The 9,936-nt window shown below is 42.7% G+C and overlaps 1 non-coding gene and 1 pseudogene across 1 annotated transcript; one reads left to right on the forward strand and one right to left on the reverse strand.

Moving 5' to 3' along the window:
- Positions 1 to 340: 340 nt before the first annotated feature.
- On the forward strand, positions 341 to 412 carry TRNAG-UCC. Its single transcript has one exon. It is a non-coding gene; the product is annotated as a tRNA-Gly (tRNA).
- A 4,877-nt stretch (positions 413 to 5,289) lies between these two features.
- The window catches only part of LOC119284057, a 10,676-nt pseudogene continuing 6,029 nt past the window's right edge, over positions 5,290 to 9,936 (reverse strand).

The following is a 9,936-nucleotide window of genomic DNA, read 5'->3' on the forward strand; positions in this document are numbered from 1 at the left end:
CCTCTGCATGGCTATGCTCATTTGCAGCGCCGGTTAGCAGCTTGATGTGGCCAATGATTTTGCGGTCTGATTACCGGCAAAAGATGCTAAGCTCTAACATGCTCATGTTAGTACTTTAATCAAGTCGAGCCCTAGAAGACTAAGCGTTTTCTCTTTTTGAGTTGCCTAGAAGAAAGACTAAGTGGATGGGAGAGACGGCACGATATGTTTAACACCTGAAGCTTCGTTCTGTACCCTTTCTTCATGATGATGAAGGGGCATGGTGTAATGCCTGTCACTTGCATCCTTATTATACAAATGTTCTTATGAATTATGGTTATTATGAAAATTTGCACAGCAAGCGTCTGTAGTCCAACGGTTAGGATAATTGCCTTCCAAGCAATAGACCCGGGTTCGACTCCCGGCAGACGCATTTTTTCTTTGTCATTTTTTTTGCATGCATCTCTTCTTCCTCCATCGAAGACGTACTTTGTACCTGTTCGCCTACACATGTGCCGATGTGCGCCAGACGAGCACGTACGGTTCTCTGCGCGTCACTCTGCATAAGGAGAGATCTCTACGAAGCCACCTGAAAGATCACTAGTTAAGCATCTACAACTTCGAGCGTGGGTGGCGCGGCTGGGTTCGTGCCGCACCGCGCTCGCCTTACGAATTACAACCTCCTCCGCGGCTGGCCCGGACTGCTGCTCGTCCACCCGCCATTGACACCGCGCTCTAGGGCGTTGTCGCCGCAACCCTGGCAGACATGGTCTGCGCCTTCCTCCCCTGCCTGTGGCTGCACCTTGTAGTGAAGACCGGAGAGTTGATTTATCGGTCAGACGGCTCATACGTCTCTTCTCTCTTGCTCTTCTTCTCAACGTTCCCCATTTCGCTTGTGCTTCGTCTGGATTGTTGAGTATATTGATTATTAAGAAAGACGAGATAGATTAGGATTTGTTCTGGCTTGTGTTGTACTTCAAGTTGATCATTATACTCCTATATATATGCCCATGAGGCTTAAGCAATACAACGAACGATTTCACCAATCCTCTCTCTCCTTTCTAACATGGATGTTTATGGTGTGCATTATGTGATCGAAAAAATATACCAGAAATATAGTTATGGATCTAATGCAATATATTAATAAAAAATACGGTAAACGTTTTTCTTCTTCTGATTTTTATCATAGAACAAGGTAAAAGGAAAATGGCGAGGCTTGCATGGGATAAGGTGATAGTTTCAAACTCCATGAGTGGTATAGGCTTTAGGAGCATGAGGGATTTCAATCAGGCACTTCTTGCCAAACAAGCATGAATATTAATTGAGCACCATGAGATATTGGTGTTGGTGGCGACTTTAAGAGCAAAATATTACCTACCCAGATGGAGGCCAATATCATGGATGGCTTTAGCTGGCGCTGCGGTGGGATCCATACTCATTTGCTTCGACACTATGGAGATGAAGGTCAGCATCATGGATGTATGTGGCCGCTCGTTGCAACCTCGCTGACTATATGATCAATGGAACCTTAGAGAATGTCAACTAGCCGCATTGTTTTCTTTCGACTGGTTTATCGCAACTGCTCTTTAATACGTAGCGAAGCATAGACTATCGGCGTGTGATTTTTTCATTACATTGCGATGGGCAATTTCCCTAGTCTCTACTCTCTATCTTTACTACTTAAAAAGACTGTAAGATTTCATGTTTCACTTTTCTTCTCGCCACCCCTTGGTCCAACATTCACTGTATGAAAATCAATCATCTTCATTACTTACCTTCTAAATCAATTTCAGTTTATTTTAATTATCAAACTTCTCATCAAAATATAATGTAAATCACGGGCATGATTTGATAAACATTTATCTACACAAACACATTAATATGAGCAGGTAAATCATAAGCTAACGCATTGAAATATTTATATCCCATTGGAACGCACATACATTGTTCTATATATCTGTATATACTACTTAAAAGGAACGTAAAGTTGCCATTTCACATTTCTTCCCACCATCTCTTCATCCAACCTTCTTCGTATGATAATAAATCAGCTTAATTTACTTACCTCGTTTGATAAACATTTATCTACACATACCATTAATATGGGCAGGTAAATCACAAGCTAAAACACTAAATATTCCATTGCAACGCACCTGCATTGTTCTATGTATATACTTAAAAGGAATCCCTTGGTCCAACCTCCCACGTAAGCTACCTTCACCTTCCATCAGTTTTTCATCCCTCCTGATAGTCTTTGTTAATGGTTTTTAATGTGACCAGTCAAATCAGATTAACATATGGTAACGTAATAATTCACGAAAAGGAATAAATCATGTTCAATAATTATTTGGTAACACAATTAATTTAAATTCATGGTAAGGAATCAATCATGATCAGTAATTATTTGGTAACATAATAAGTTCAACCAAATAAATTAATCACAATCGGTCATCATTTCTGTCTCCATTGCAATGCACGGGAAATTTCCTAGTCTGGTAAAAGAAAAGAATGAACGATACATTAGGCAGGCAGCAGCACGGCTTGCAGGCAGATGGTGGGTTAGAGGCTAAAACGTGACAACACAGCCCACCGGATCCAGGCCGCATGAGCGCGCACACACATGCATTGCACGGGCTCCGGGAACGCAGCAACGCAGCGACATCTCTGGGCTGCTGGTGGCCAGGGGAAGGGTAAACCATCATTGTGTTGGTAAAATTCTTGATCAGTGAAATTAAGCAAAATTTAATTAAAAATCTGAGAAGTTACTATTTAAAGTTCAATCTAAATATGTTTTATTCGTATTGAAATTGGTGATATTCGGCTTAGCGTCATATAAAAATATAGTGTGTATAGATTACATTGATATTGTATCGTACATTAATTTTGATACTTTATTCAAGTTTGCATGGTACTTAAGTTTTCTCCGTCCCGCGCTAAGAACCACAGATGCAATGAATCATATGAACCTAGTCAAACCGTGTTATAAAAAGGTAGATGCAGTAGCCCAGAGCAAACATGAGAGTACCACCTATAGTTGTTGCAAAGTTGAAGAGAGGAATGAATAGAGACAAAGCAGGTTAATTACCATGTTGTTGATCTGGCCTTTGGATGGGAGCCAAATAGCATACCCTTGGATTGAGAGACGCGGAGAACTTATTGTGTGCTTCTTGGTAGCCATTCTCCTCCTTAGCCAATGTTCTTCAATGCCAGGCTGCGTATAATCTCTGGTTAGATGTTCAATGGGGTAACACTTGTGCCACCCCACCCAACGTGTGTGTGAGCACAGTTTTGTACAGCGAATTGTATTGCTGCTGAGAAGCATGCGCCGAAGTCTGGGATCTCCACAAAATATAGTACTCCCTCACAGTGGCGGACCTACACAATCAAAACTGGACGTGTCGATACAAAGGAAGGCCTACTATTTTGACCGATCGTGGTAGTCCAGTTGATCGTTCAGCAGGTGACTTTTAAAATAATAAGAAAAATAAACGTCGCGCGGGATCAAGACCGCATTGTGCACAAGCATGCATTGCACGGTGCGCTGGATGCGCAGCAGCGCGGCGACGTTTCTGGGCTGGCGGTGGCCAGAGGAAGGGTAAATCACCAATGTGTGGGTAGAATTCTTGATCAGTAAAGTTAAGCAAGATTTAATTAAAAAGCTAAGCAATTACTATTAAAACTTCAAATCTAAATATGTTTATATTGCTTTAGAAATTGGTGATTCGGCTTGGCATTCTATAGAAATATTGTGTGTTGTATAGATTACTTCGATATTGTACAGTACATTTATTTTGGTAATTTATTTTAGTTTGGTTCACCTTAATTTTTCTCTATCTAATAAGAACCACATGCCCCTCACAGATGCAATAAATCATATGTAGCCATTCTTTATTAAAACTTTAGTATGTCAAAAGGATAAAGGGAAGTGTAAACAACTACATGTGGACCTAGGCAAACCGTGTTATAAAAGGTATATGCAGGAGTATGGAGCAAACATGAGAGTACCACCCACAGTTGTTACATAGTTGAAGAGAGGAAGGAGTAGAGACAAAGCAGGTTGATTATCATGATTCCGATCTGGCCTTTGGACGGAACCCAAATAGCTTGGGATTGAGAGACGTGGGGAACTTGTTGCGTGCATCTTTGTGCGAAGATGCTTTGCCTTAGCCGTTGTTGTTCCGTGCTAGGCTGAGTGTAGCCTCTAGTTAGATATTCAATTAGGGGACACTTGTGCCACCACACCCAATATTTCCATGATGCACAATTTTGTACAACGAAGGATATTGCTCACAGAGAAGTGTGTATCCAAGGCTGGGATCCGAAGCTCAATAAAAAGCATGTGATCTTCCCAAAATACTTCCTTCGTTTTTATTTACTCCACAGAATAGTTTTGGCCCAAGTCAAAGTTTATAAAGTTTGATCAAATTTATCGAAAACAATCTAAATTTTCACAATAAAAAAGAAATATCATATGAAAATATATTGAATGATTCTTTTACGAATAAAAATATATTCAATGATGATTCTAAAATAATTTGGTATTGTGGATGTTAATTATATTTTTTTGTATAAACTTGGTAAAAGATAGAAAGTTTGAAGCTAATATGTGAGGTAAATAAAAACAGGAGTACAACTACTAGCTAGTGTTGCAGATGAGTAGGAAGGACCCCTAGTAAATAGGAAAACCCTTCTAGTGTTTGTAGTATGTATGTTTAACCATCAGCTATGATATGGTTAGTTCAGTGATGTATTTACTTGGCAGCAACTCATACCAAAGACCATCCTCGCTTAATATGAAGGTACGTTTCCTGATGAACCTAATGTTATTGAATCGATATTGCAGTTATTTATATTTTTCTACAAACTTTATCAAAATTAATTAAGTTTGACTGAAGACTAATCTACACTAAATTTTGACATGGAGAGAGTACTAATTAGGCAATTCTGACAAATAAAAAACAAATGATTGAAAAGCTCCACTGCATTTTCTCCAGATTCTTGCAACCAAACACAGCACAGCGGGAGTAACCGCATTTCATCATCATCGCGCACAACCTCTTCATGTTTCTGCATGTACTAATAAAGCTCGGCAATCCTACACCAAGATTATCAGACTCATCTATCATACCATGACAGTCTTACGTAGGTTGCCTGCCTGGTAGAAGGCACGAGCATAAGCTTAGGACACAGCCCGCCAAAAAAATCAGCTCCTGAACCTACGGGGTGAAACGCACTGTTGTCTTGTCAAGCATTAGGCGGCGAACAAGCCAAAGCATCAAAATACCGAGGAGTCACCATTGCTAGGATGGCTCAGCTGGTGAGCGCCGAGAGCATGCTGCTGCTGCTCTTCGAGGCCAGCACCACCTCCCAGCTAGGCCCTTTCAGGGGAACAAGAGAGGTGGCATTGGCAGCCACAGCAGGGCCAGTGAGGTCGCTCCGGTCCATCACCTTCAGAAGGTCCTCGTTGCTGATATCTGTTTGGATCATCCTGTCTTCCTTGCTTTACTCATCCCTCAGCAGCGCTAGCAGCTCCGCCTCCTGCATTTCTCGACAAAACGAAGGAATACATCAGCAATCATGCAAGGGTTTGCTGATCACTGAAGAAACAAATCTACACGGCAGACTGGACACAATCTTCTATGTTCCGGACAGAAATTTTTACATCCAAAGCGTTAGGCTTGGCGGCATCACTGGTGGAAAAACAGGCTTCCGTCCAGCCCCATAAGTCGCGAAGCTGTAGGAACCGCGACTAATGGGACCTTTAGTCGCGGTTCTGGAGGTGAACCGCGACCAAAGGCCTGGGCCCAGGGCGCTCGGTGGCCAGCTGGCGCACGTGAGGGTCTTTAGTCGCGGTTGGCGAGGACAACCGCGACTAAAGGCCTTCGGGCACCTTTAGTCACGGTTTGCCAGGCCAACCGCAACTAAAGCCCCTCCCCTATATATACCCATCCAGCAGCCAACACTTAGCCATTTGGAGCCATTCTCTTCACAAGTGGGTGTAGGTTTGCTTTTGGTTCCTCTTATGCACATAAGGTGTTTGATGAAATGCCCCAAGAGCATGAAACAAACATGACATGAAGTGTTGGAGCCACACTCCTCGATCGCGGTTAGCAACTTGATGAACCTTTGATGTGTCATTGGTAAAATATGCATGTGTGCAGTTCATTGTTTAATTTATATTGTTTGTAGCTAGTTAGTTTAACAAATGCATGATGGTTAATTATATATTTTATATTATAATAATGCAGATGAATCGGCAATGGATGTACGGTAACCGACTCTCCGGCGAGTTCACTACGGGTTTGAAAGATTTCCTCGTAGTGGCTAATGCGAACAAGCAGGGGGGTTTTGTTATCTGTCCATGTGTTATCTGTAAGAATCAGAAGGGTTACTCTTCCTCAAGAGATGTTCACATGCATCTGCTTCGGCACGGTTTCATGCCAAGCTATAATTGTTGGACCAAGCATGGAGAAAGAGGGGTTATAATGGAAGAAGATGAAGAAGGGGATGATTTCATCGATGAAAGCTATCTTGCTCATTTCGGTGATACTTTCATGGAGGATGCTGAAGGTGAAGGGGAAGGTGAAGAAGATGCACGTGATGATCCCGTTGATGATCTTGGTCGGACCATTGCTGATGCACGGAGACGCTGCGAAACTGAAAAGGAGAGGGAGAATTTGGATTGCATGTTAGAGGATCACAGAAAGGCGCTGTACCCCGGATGCGATGATGGTCTGAAAAAGCTGGGCTGCACACTGGATTTGCTGAAATGGAAGGCAGAGGCAGGTGTAGCTGACTCGGCATTTGAAAACTTGCTGAAAATGTTGAAGAATATGTTTCCAAAGGATAACGAGTTGCCCGCCAGTACGTACGAAGCAAAGAAGGTTGTCTGCCCTCTAGGTTTAGAGGTTCTGAAGATACATGCATGCATCAACGACTGCATCCTCTACCGCGGTGAATACGAGAATTTGAATGAATGCCCGGTATGCACTGCATTGCATTATAAGATCAGAGGCGATGACCCTGGTGACGATGTTGAGGGCCAGAAACCCAGGAAGAGGGTTCCCGCCAAGGTGATGTGGTATGCTCCTATAATACCACGGTTGAAACGTCTGTTCAGGAACAAAGAGCATGCCAAGTTGTTGCGATGGCACAAAGAGGACCGTAAGTCGGACGGGGAGTTGAGACACACCGCAGATGGAACGCAATGGAGAAAGATCGACAGATGGTTCAAAGATTTTGCAGCTGACGCAAGGAACATAAGATTTGCTCTAAGTACGGATGGCATGAATCCTTTTGGCGAGCAGAGCTCCAGCCATAGCACCTGGCCCGTGACTCTATGCATCTACAACCTTCCTCCTTGGTTGTGCATGAAGCGGAAGTTCATTATGATGCCAGTGCTCATCCAAGGTCCGAAGCAACCCGGCAACGACATCGATGTGTACCTAAGGTCATTAGTTGATGAACTTTTACAGCTGTGGGGTGGTGTCCGTGTGTGGGATGAGCACAAACAAGAGGAATTTGACCTACGAGCGTTGCTTTTCGTAACCATCAACGATTGGCCTGCTCTTAGTAACCTTTCGGGACTGTCAAATAAGGGATACAATGCATGCACGCACTGCTTACATGAGACTGAAAGTGTACATTTGCCAAATTGTAAGAAGAACGTGTACCTTGGGCATCGTCGATTTCTTCCGAAAATTCATCCAGTAAGAAAGAAGGGCAAGCATTACAACGGCAAGGCAGATCACCGGCCGAAGCCTGCGGAACGCACTGGTGCTGAGGTATTTGATATGGTCAAGGATTTGAAAGTCATCTTTGGAAAGGGTCCTGGCGGACAATCAGTTCCGAAGGGAGCTGACGGGCACGCAGCCATGTGGAAGAAGAAATCTATATTCTGGGAGCTAGAATATTGGAAAGTCCTAGATGTCCGCTCTGCAATCGACGTGATGCACGTTACGAAGAATATTTGCGTGAACCTCCTAAGCTTCTTGGGCGTGTATGGGAAGACAAATGATACAAAGGAAGCACGGCAGGACCAGCAATGTTTGAAAGACCCTGATGGCCGGCATCCGGAATGGTTTCAAGGTCGTGCCAGCTACGCTCTGACCAAAGAAGAGAAGGTCATCTTTTTTGAATGCCTGAGCAGTATGAAGGTCCCGTCTGGATTCTCGTCCAATATAAAGGGAATAATAAACATGGCGGAGAAAAAGTTCCAAAACCTGAAGTCTCACGACTGCCACGTGATTATGACGCAATTGCTTCCGATTGCTTTGAGGGGGCTCCTGCCGGAAAATGTTCGAGTAGCCATTGTGAAGCTATGTGCATTCCTCAATGCAATCTCTCAGAAGGTAATCAATCCAGAAGTTCTACCACGGTTACAGAACGATGTGATCCAATGTCTTGTCAGTTTCGAGTTGGTGTTCCCGCCATCCTTCTTCAATATTATGACGCACCTCCTGGTTCACCTAGTCGAAGAGATTTTCGTTCTCGGTCCTGTATTATGGTTACATAGAGGAGATATGGGAACTTGACTATGGACCCTCCTTTAAGGTCCCTTTGTTCCGTTGCAAATGGTTCAAGCTAACAGGAGGTGGGGTAAAGGTGGACCAGCAATACGGAATGACAATGGTGGATTTCAACAATCTTGGTTACCTTGACGAACCATTCGTCCTAGCGAAAGATGTCGCTCAGGTTTTCTATGTGAAGGACATGAGTAGCAAACCGAGGAAACGGAAAGATAAGAAAACGATCAGTACATCATGCGATGATCCAAAGCGCCACATTGTTCTTTCAGGGAAAAGAAACATCGTGGGAGTGGAGGACAAGACAGACATGTCAGAAGATTATAATATGTTTGCTGAAATTCCGCCCTTCAAAGTGAACACCGACCCAAGCATTAAGTTAAATGATGAGGATGCTCCATGGATACGGCACAATCGTAAGCAAGTAGGGACACAAGGGAAGAAATGATGTGTAATAATTTATTGTACCAAACTTTGTTGAATGGATCATGTGAATTATATTACCCGTGATGTGTTTGGTGTCCATTTTCGAATGATACATGAAATTTGGAGTGATGTAGTCCATGACGCTCTGCAGAGTCCGGCCGTACCACCACAGCCGACGACCGGCCTCTGGTATATTATTTTGAATTGAATTAGTTTTATTTTTCTGAATTTTTTGATATATTATTTGTATTTTTAACATTTTGAATTGAATTAGTTTTATTTTTCTGAATTTTTTGATATATTATTTGTATTTTTAACATTTTGAATTGAATTAGTTTTATTTTTATATTATTTGTATTTTTAGAATTTTGAATTGAATTAGTTTTATTTTTCTGAATTTTTTGATATATTATTTGTATTTTTAGAATTTTGAATTGAATTAGTTTTATTTTTCTGAATTTTTTGATATATTATTTGTATTTTTAACATTTTGAATTGAATTAGTTTTTTTTTCTGAATTTTTTGATATATTATTTGTATTTTTAGAATTTTGAATTGAATTAGTTTTATTTTTCTGAATTTTTTGATATATTATTTGTATTTTTAACATTTTGAAAAAGAAAAAGTATTTGGAAAATACTTTTAGTCGCGGTTGGCCTGCCCAACCGCGACTAAAGGTGGTTGCGCGCGGGAACGAAAAACCCGCCAAAAAAGTCCTTTAGTCGCGGGTCGCCTCCCCAACCGCGACTAAAGGTACCCTTTAGTCGCGGGTCGCCTCCCCGACCGCGACTAAAGGTTCTCCTTTAGTCGCGGGTCGCCTCCACAACCGCGACTAAAGGCCCTTTAGTCGCGGGTCGCCTCCCCAACCGCGACTAAAGGGGGGTGCTATAAATACATGCGCCCGACCCGTCGCCTCCATTTCTCCGCTCTGCCTCTGCCGCGCCGAAGGCCTGCCGCCCTCGCCCTCGACGCCGCCCGCCGTCGACCTCGCCCTCGACGCCGCCCG

Source organism: Triticum dicoccoides, chromosome 4A (assembly GCF_002162155.2).
Source record: "Triticum dicoccoides isolate Atlit2015 ecotype Zavitan chromosome 4A, WEW_v2.0, whole genome shotgun sequence".
Taxonomy (NCBI): Eukaryota; Viridiplantae; Streptophyta; class Magnoliopsida; order Poales; family Poaceae; genus Triticum; species Triticum dicoccoides.